We start from the raw sequence: 10,360 nt of genomic DNA, 5'->3' as shown, positions 1-10,360 counted from the left end.
GTATATGTATATATATATATATATATATATATATATATATATATATATATATATATATATATATATATATATATATATATATATATAATTCTCATGCTAGATGCTGTAGCCAAAAGAAATGAGAAATTATATTTTAAAATTATTCTAAGCAGATGAGTGCAGTTCGACAAATGAAAATAGTAGGAAACAGGGAAACGCCGTTCAGCCTCTGTAAAAAGTGAGATGAGACATTTTGCACCCTGTTTGCCTCTCCACAACACCGATGGTATTTATATGGCATGTTGGTGGGTTTATACATGAATACTGAAACCAACGCAACCAATTGTCCCATTAGATATTAAATCTCCTGCTTACACAGAGATTCAGCCATGGGCGTTTATTACTACATCCTGCCTGCTGTGACCCCCTGGCCTCACGTCTCCTCCTCTGAAGACAGGGCAGCGTCAGTGTGAAGTGACTGTGTGAAACTAAGTTAGTTTTGCTCTCCAGCAGCAGCCAAATGATTCTCGCTTTAACCTTAACTTTCTTGATTTCACGCAAGGCAAACTTTTGCTTCCTCTCATCCTCATTATCCGCACTCGCTCCACCTAACTTCTGCTTTCTCCCCAGTTCTCTCTCTCTCTCTCTCTCTCTCTCTCTTCATAATTATCCTCTCTCGCCTTCCCTTCACCACCCATTCTCTGACTCACCTTTTCTTTACAATATATATTCTTGATTTTTTCTTTTTTTTCCTTCACTTTCATCTCTCTCACCTACATCTCCCCGTGTTCTTCATTTCACACTCCTTTTGTGCCATACATTCAGCACTTCTTTACCTATCATCTCCACTAGCATTACACGTACTTCACTTCAGTCTTCGTAGCTTCTTGTCCTTCATATCCTCACTGCCCTTACGGTCGAAGCCAAATTCATACGAAATCGCTAGTAATACTGCATGTAGCTCGAAGACGTAGTAATGTTTCCGACCGATGTTCAGTGCCAGGCAAATAGTTAGAGATATTTGAACGGGGCTACCACACTGCTTGCTGCCTTAGACCCGATTCTCTCATGCTTTTTCGAGACTTCATGTGTTTTCCTTCTCCTCTTGACTGAATTTCAGGGATTTTCCTTCTCCTCTTGACTAAATTTCGGGTATTTTCCTTCTCCTCTTAACAAAATTCGGGTATATTCCTTATCTTGACTGAATTTCGGGTATTTTCCCTCTCCTCTTGACTAAATTTCGGGTATTTTCTTTCTCTTGACTAAATTTCGGGTATTTTCCTTCTGCCCTTGACTGAATTTCGGGTATTTTCCTTCTCCTCTTGACTAAATTTCGGGTATTTTCCATCTCTTGACTGAATTTCGGGTATTTTCTTCTCCTCGACTAAATTTCGGGTATTTTCCTTCCCTTGACTGAATTTCGGGTATTTTCCTTCTCCTCTTGACTGAATTTCGGGTATTTTTTCTTCTCCTCTTGACTGAATTTCGGGTATTTTCCTTCTCCTCTTGACTGAATTTCGGGTATTTTCCTTCTCCTCGACTAAATTTCTGGTATTTTCCTTCTCTTGACTGAATTTCGGGTATTTTCCTTCTCCTCTTGACTGAATTTCGGGTATTTTTTCTTCTCCTCTTGACTGAATTTCGGGTATTTTCCTTCTCCTCTTGACTGAATTTTCGGTATTTTCCTTCTCCGCTTGACTGAACTTCGAGAACCTTTTGGCAGCGATTATCTGAAACTGTGATCCATGTTTTCTCCGATTCCTAAAGCGTCGTACTCACCAACTCATCGATTTCCTTGCCATTTACAGTGTTTTTGGATGTATGGGCAGAGAAGCTGAATTATAATGGAATATCATCTATACCTTGTACACAGTGTTCGAAATGTGGGAGGACTGGGGGGATTGGCGGGTTGTCCTCTCAAATACAATAAAGACCCATGGAGATAGACCAGACTAGTGGACATCGTAGAACACAAAAGACCCTCTCAAAAATGATGTGTTTGTTGTTACGAGGGATACCAGTACATTTGTTTTACGTATATGATCATTCAGAAACGAGAGAGATATTTACTGCACGTATATGATCATTCAGAAAGTGAATAAATGCATGACCTCTATTATTTTGACTGTGAAAGTTGGGAGACAGCCATTCACTTGCAATTTATTAAAGATTTTCTCTACACTGTGAAGACGACTCAAGTTACTAAGTTAGCAATATTAACCCAAACTTTTTCACGTGATTTTTAGCCACCCTAGCCTCATTCTGTGCATTGGTTTTATGTTATCTTAGAAACACTTGAATTATGTCAAGTTTATGAGCGAATTTTTTCATCTAATTTGCAAGCTAATTAGTAAATATGCGTCCTTAGAGTTCGCGATAAGGGTAGACTTTGGAGATGACACACACACCATACGTTTTGAGTTTTGAAAATGTCTGTGATAATGGGAATACTGTGTCCTGGACCTTTGAATAGTACTCAAGTATCCATTACCTACTGTATAAGGCTACCTATTGATCTGATTTAAAAACGTAATTACCGGGGAAGGGGGGGGGGGACGGGGAGCTTCATAACACCCAGCTTTAAATAGCTCGCTCCGCTCACTCTCCCACCCTCCCCTTCCCTCCCGTTTGATAGGCTAGCACTGTCGAAAGTCATAACCCCCTAACACACTGACCTACAGTAATTTGAACACTGGACCTACGCATCTCGTTGGATGCTTGTGGAAAAGTAACAGGTGGTACTTAAAACTACAAGGATTTAATCAAAGGACGTCGCCATATTGCTGAAAATAGCCAAACAATGCCAAATTGAGCAATAAAACTGGGTTATCTCGGAAATTATTAAGGCCATAACAAACCTAAGCACATCGTTAAAAAGCAGTCAATTTATCTATCTATGTATCTATTGCCAGACGCCTTAATCCCGTAAGGGGTGGCCACAAACAGATCTCCTCCATGTTGCCCTGTCCCCCGCCACTTCCCTGCCGTGCTCCCAGCTCACACCCCCCCTCTCTCTCATATACCTCTCCACTCCATCCCTCCATCTCCTCCTTGGCCTCCCCCTCCCTCTCCCCCCTTCCACCTCTCTCACATACACTCTCCTCATCAGTCTCTCCCTCTCCATCCTAAAATAACAATATTAACAGGGGTGCTCACTTAACGTGTTCCACACTTTCAGGTGTGAATAATGCCTGGTCAGTGGTCATGGGTAATGGAAAAGACCGACTGAAGAAGACAGTTCCATGGTTAATATTTACCTGTTGTGCACATGACAGAATACAAGTACCTTCTCTCCTCTTGGTATTCTTTGTCTTTCCTTCACAGTTATTAAAGTTTGATATCTTGTGTACAGTTACCTTTATTGTGACATTCGTATTACCTCTTATTATCACATTACTTCCATTGACCCTTCTAATGCACAAACACAATCACATCAACCCCCAACCCCAGTCCTCCCTCTTTGCCCCGACAACATCCCTCCTCCCTTACACCCCCATCCAATAACCAGACCTTTAGGTGGTTGAATTAAGATGTCAATATTACCCAGGACCTGTGAATGCCTAGGAAAATTTGAGTCTTTACGTCCTCTCAGTGACTGACCGCTGTCATTGTGGGTCTGACTGGTGGCGGGAAAGCGGATGGGAACGTCTGGGAAGTGATGACAAAATTGGCGGCACAAAAAGCATCCGTGCGTAATGAAGGACACATCATTGAGTTACGTTTTTTTCCTCGCTGCTCCATGAAATTTTTCCCTAACGCATTGATTTCTTGAACGTAATTTGTAACAATCAAATGCACTGATTTCTTGAATGCACTGATTTCATGAACGCATTGATTTCTTAAAACATTGATTTTTGAACATACTTTGCAACAACTGAATGCATTGATTTTTTGAGCGCATTAATTTCTTGAACCCATTGATTTCTTGAATGCACTGGCATCTTGAACGCATTGATGTCTTGAACACACTGATTTCTTGAATGCATTGATTTCTTGAACACATTGATGTCTTGAACGCATTGATTTCTTGAGCGCATTGATTTCTTGAACATACTTTGCAACAACTGAACTATGCCCTTCCATTCCTTTAGAGAAATACAAATCAGGGAATCTGAATATCTGATAATGTTTTATTTGAAATTGTGTCTCATGAAACGTGTGCTAAAATTCAGGAGGCAATTTTTCGGCTGACTTAGAACAAAAAACAATGCAGCAACACTTATGTAGTTGTGAGTCATTACGAAGCTACAGTTACTGATAAATTTAGGTATGTTAGCAAGACACCGATTTCGTTCATAATTATTTCAGTATTGTATCACCGTAACTGTTGACAATTGGACCTAGTTGATGTAGCATTACTCAGAATTAATCAAAGAATAATCTCCTGAAGTTTGGCACATGCTTTTTGGCACACCCTGTATTTTGGGGGGATGTTATATGTTGTATTTTGATTGGTGCATTTTTCATACCAATTTCTTTTACTTAAAATTAATAAACACACGCGCACACACACACACACACACACACACACACACACACACACACACACACACACACACATTTACTTATATTTTCAATCCAAAGCCAATATGTGAATAGTATGCATGAACTAGCAGTAAATCCAAAGATCCCAAATCCTAACAGTGACTATAGAAATAAGAGAATTTCCCACTTGTCATTTACTTTAATCAGCGAGCAATACGGGTCAGCAAAATATCTGTGCAATGGTGGCAGGAAAGAACTGGTTGGGGGGAAATCTGAAGTAGTAATTTTATTTGAGGTGACCATGTGCACGTGGAGAGAAAACATGAGAATTGTCGTGGGTATGGTGTTGATGGGTATGCGAGGCTGACGACTGAGTGGCAGGGAGTGTTGGATTGTTCTTTTTTTTTTTTTTAATGCAAGGAGGAAGGCACCAAAGGCCAGGAGCCCGCAAACCATTCCTTCTAAGAATGGAAAAAACAATACAAATGATGGCCAAATTCAAGATCCGTTCATTTCGAAATGCCTGGACATACTGCGTTTGAAAGACTGGAGATCATAGGCAGTAGGAAAACAGACAGAGACAGTTTCAGAGTTGACCAGTGTTATTTTCGTTGGGTATAAAGACTGGAGGGGGTTGATTAAAGTAGGGGTGTTGTAGTGGTTGAGGGTATGAGTGTGAGTGCAAAGAAAGAATAGTGAGGGGATAAAACAGAATGTGAAGGGTATGGGAGGGGAAATGGTGGGTTTAAATGTTGCTGACGTGAATCAGAGTGCGAGTGTTGTGTACAGGTGTACAGCTGTCAGGATGGGGAATGCATTACAAAGTGTAGAAGGTAATCAGTGTGAGATTCATCTGAATATGCATGATATGGCGTACGTTTAAGAATCTGTGGTGTTAGTTGTGGTAATTGTAGAAGAATAACCCCTCTCTGTCTGGCCGAGGAAACCCATCAACAGCAGGGAAGCAATAACTCCTGCAGGGTGTCGCATGCAGTGAACTGATGTACCCTTTGCGGTGGACAGCGCCTCACCACGGCGAGGCACGGGGAAGTGTGGAGATATGGTTTCTAAATTGACGACACATTGGCGTCTCTCTACCCAGTTAAGTATTTCACTACAGGTATCACAGAACTCCTTTATTTGTTTTTATGGTTACCACCCAGTGTTGTGGATGGTTTCTTGGGCTACAGGAAACAGACTTGTTAACCAGCATAGATTCAACAGTGGAAGAAGTAGGCAGCACTGCATCAAGTGAATGGATGATGCTCGCCACTTTCACTAGAGTCACTGGTAAATGTGGGAAGTATTGGTGTGTGTGTGTGTGTGTGTGTGTGTAGATAGATATAGATTTTAGAGGGGAGGGCAATAGGAGACGTGAAGGGCAGTGTATGGGAAAAGAAAGATCGGTAATGCGTCATTATTTTGCATAACTTTCATTTATTTTTCTCTGTGTGTAATTTTCTTTTTTCGTGGAGAAATATTATTTTGGTGGAGCTGGAATAAGAGAATGGCGAAATGATCTTGGCGGTGTGTGTGTGATGCAGTTGCAGAGAAGAGATGCACCCATACTTTCTCCCAGCAGACGACTCACAACCATCACTTCTCTTGCAAGTAGTTAATTACAAGTTTTGAAGCGATCTATGGTTGAAATCTGCTAAATGTATTATTCTCAGCCAAGGGACTTGGATAAATATATAAATAAACGGACTGCTGACCACAAAGTTGTTATATATATATATATATATATATATATATATATATATATATATATATATATATATATATATATATATATATATATATATATATATATATATATATATATGTGGCATTTAATGTGAAGGCATGATTTTGTAGCATGCGATGTTTTGGTGCTGCAGTGATTTTTGTGGGTTGAACTGGTGGCAGTGTGCTTTGAGCTGTGATACATTGTGGAAAATATAGAATAATGAAAACTGTAGGAATAATTTATTTCTTGTAGTGTGAATACTTGAAACTTATATAGGTACTTGTATTTCTGTGTAAATAATTATAGCCACGATTCATTGTTATTGTATGATAATATTCACTAAACAATAACAGCTGATTACAAAAAATACTAACTAGAATCAATACGTTGCACAGTTCTAAGTCAACTTTCTTCTGTGAAGTTTCTTCCGCAAATAAAAATAAGCAAGATATTGTGGGGCCGTTAATGATGCATGCGGTGGCTGTTTCATTGCGTTTCGTCTATAAAAGGCGATGCGTTTTTGTTTCTGGGTGGTATATTATGGTCATAAGGTGCTATGCTTTTGTTTTCGCTGGTGCATAATTGTCTTGATTTAGCCAATAAGAGGGCCGGAAGTGGCTCTGTCTTGTTTTCGAATTTGAAATAAGTTAAGATGGAGCTAGAATAACACGGATCTAGGCTGACTGGCGTGTGGGTATGTTAAGTTTTGAAATGGCTTGAAATTCATTGTTTTTATTTTCCCCATTTAGACAAAAAGAGTTAGAGAAAATATTTAAAAACTCCTAACACCCACATTAAGGACCCCACAATATCTCGCTTATTTTTTTATTTGTGGAAGAGACTACAGAGAAAAATGTTTACAGAATCGTGCAGTATATTGATTCCCGCTATTATCTCGCAGGAATCCGGTGCTATGGCTTTGTAAATATTTGCCTTATTCTATTATCGCATTGGATTATTATGAGATTGTTTTGAGCAAATTTACTGGCTTGAAGTTCGCGCGAATCACATTCACCGTAGTCAGTGGGTTGGGGAGTCGTGAAGCAGCTGTGAGAGTGTGAGGTAAACTGCATCAAACCTCTTCCATTTTCTGATATTTTGGGTGTGCAGTTGTTTATGGACTCTTGACCGCTGTTTTCTGTTCGTTATATACTGCTGTCTTCTGCGGACCCTGTGGATTATAAACTGTTTCCTGTGGAGTATATACGATGGTCTCTTCCGGAACTTCCAGGCTGGAATGTGGGCCTGCCGTGCTCGCGAGTATCAACCTTTTTCAGTGACGTCATAGAAATCACGTGGTTTTGCTTACGACTCCATATGGGACAGCAAACTCCTCACAGTAATGGCTGTCCAGACAGGCTGTCAGAGATTGAACTGTCTGATATATGCAGAAATCTGGATCAACGCCACCAAGATCTGTACAGGAACAATATAAAGTGTTTGAGGCTGGACGCTTACACCATATCTAGGGAGAAATTCACCCGTTTCAAGTACGGGAGACCGAAACCAGGTCTCAGATATGGCGATCTCTATCACAGTTTGGTGAACACCCTGTGAAAGTTCACCGGGGCATCCCTCACGATAAATATGTGTAATATATCTAGCTGGAACTGACATATAGTACATGCAAATCGTCTTGGTAATCAGTAAATTATTGAACGTGGGGCCAAGGGAGGATCTAGTAGTTGATGAATGAGTGGAGGGTGGGGGAGTGGGAGTGTGGGAAGGAGGTGGAGGGAGGGTGGGGGATTTGAATGGAGGTGGGGGGGTGGGAGGATGGGATTAGGGTTGGTTTTGGGGATAGGGGGTGGGGATGGGAGAGGTGAGGGTGTGGGGAAGAGTTGGGGATGGGTGGTAAGGGGTGGACGGGTAGGGGTGGAGGGGAAGGGGGTTGGATGGGGGGGTATTGTGGGGGGCTGGGGGGCTTGTGGAGGGGAGTTGGGGGCATGGGGTGATGAGGGGGTAGGAGGTTCGAAGTGGGGGTAGGGGTTGTTGGGGGGTGGGAGTGAGGGGTGGTGGGGGACGGTGGTGGGGTGGGGGTGGCGACGGGGGGGGGTCCGGGTGGCGGTGGGGGAATTGGGGTGGCAGTGGGAGGGTTGTGGGGGGTGTAGGTGGGGTGGGGGTGGGGGTGAGGTGGTTGGGTGGGGGTGGGGGGGATGGGGGGGTTTCAGGGGGTCGGGTGGTTCACCTGATATGAAATGCCTGCTACAGAGTCGGGTGTACGGCCTGTAGGCCGTCGGCTGCCAATTCTCCCGCTTCACGGCAGTTATCCACTTCCGTTGCCTTTCCTCATTGGCTGGAAACCGGCAGAAGTTTACCCCACTTCCACTTTTCTGCCATGTCTTGCAGCCGAAGGCACAACAGTGGAATAGCATTGTGGAATCTGCAGTTTTCTCTCTCTATACGTCCGACAATTTGCCGCCCATTATGGCGTCATAAACAAGTCACATGAACCGTGAGGTCACGTGGAAAAGATCTATAGAGGGACATCAAGCATGGTATGTTGTTATTGTAAATTTGTGCATTTGTTATGTGAAATGTCTAGGCATTTTTGATATTTAATGTCTGTAGTTTATATGACGTGACCATAGCTTCATGTAATTCATTCTGAATTAGTGTATCCTAAGATTTTCTTGGTATTGCAACATGTTACGTACAGTATGTAAACTTTTAAATCGAATTACTTTTGAGTCAGGCTGCCGATAAGCAACATAAGGCAGCTTAGAATTGTCTTTAATTTTCTAAATGATGTTTCCGAGCAATATAGAAGTAATGACATCTGCAATTCTCAGTTAGATTAGCTATTCTGCAGAAACGAGTAACTAACGATCCAAGGAACGATTGCAAGAAGTGTAGATCGCCTCAATACCGGACATAGTGTAGGAACGTACGAAATGTTAGCGTGTGATTTTGCAGCGTACTGTATAATGGAAGGAGGTAATTATTCGGATGTCCTGTACTTCGCTTTACTGATTTCAGTGTATTTTTCCCGATGTTATTTTGGTCCAGTGATCAAAAAAAAAAAATATAATTGGGCTGTGCAGTTTATATATATTGTTGATATTTAAACCATTTTCAATTTTTTGCCGAAATTTACATAGTGGTAGGCACGAAGCCGAACGGCCCCACTTCGTAATAAGTAGATTTCCATTCCTTACTTTCCTGATTTTCACAGTACGTGTTGCTTATAAGAGGAATTGGTGGCTTTCAAGGTTAGGTTTGGTTATGTTATTTGTATGTATTTAGTTTTTTTTTTTTTTTTTTTTTTAGTCGACCGAACATTGACAACCGAACCTAACCCAACCTAGAATTCGGTATAAAAATCTACCAGGAATATAAATTGCACAACCAAATTTTATTTTTTCTGATCACCGGACCGAAATAACAGATATGATTTTGTTGAGTATCCTACAATTTTCTCTCAGTGACAGAGAGATAAAAGTAAATGATGTATATTTCAGTTTCCTCTCGATTAATGCCAGCGTGCCACAAGCATCAGTCTTGGCTCCAGTTGACCCTATTCCTAATTCCTATTATTGATCTCTTATCTATCACCCATAATCCCATTCACTCGTATGCAGATGGCTCAACACTTCACAGTTCATTCACACTTATCGCCGATTCACAGAGTTTAATATCCCTAACTCACAGCTCAGTACAGCAATCTTCATAAATCAAGACTTATCTAAGATCACTGAATGGGGACAAAATACCACTGTACCATTTAACACTAGGGAAACCAAATATACACAATTTACTAATAGACAGATATTGCCTAATTCCTATTTTAACTTCAGGGCTACTAAAATTCCTATCTCTAGAAGTGTTGAAATTCTCGGTGTTTCACTTAACATTGCCCTCAGCTGGACCTCTCGTGTTAGATCACTTGCTAAAACTGCTTAAAAAATAAATAAATAAATAAATAAGACTTGGATTATTATACAGAATCCACCACCGCCCACTTCCCCTGCCACCACCACCGCCCACTCCCTCTGCCACCATCACCGTCCACTTCCCCTGCCACCATCACCGTCCATTCCCTCTGCCATCAGCACCGCCCACTCCCCCTGCCACCACCACCGCCCACTCCTCCTGCCACCATCATCGTCCACTCCGCCTGCCACCACTACCCCCCATTCCCTCTGCCACCACCACCGCCCACTTCCC

Source organism: Coenobita brevimanus, chromosome 6, assembly GCF_032717465.1.
Source record: "Coenobita brevimanus isolate Jiangsu-jjx chromosome 6, ASM3271746v2, whole genome shotgun sequence".
NCBI classification, from domain to species: Eukaryota; Metazoa; Arthropoda; class Malacostraca; order Decapoda; family Coenobitidae; genus Coenobita; species Coenobita brevimanus.
The sequence above is the reverse complement of the archived record's forward strand: the minus strand, read 5'-3'. Positions refer to the sequence as shown.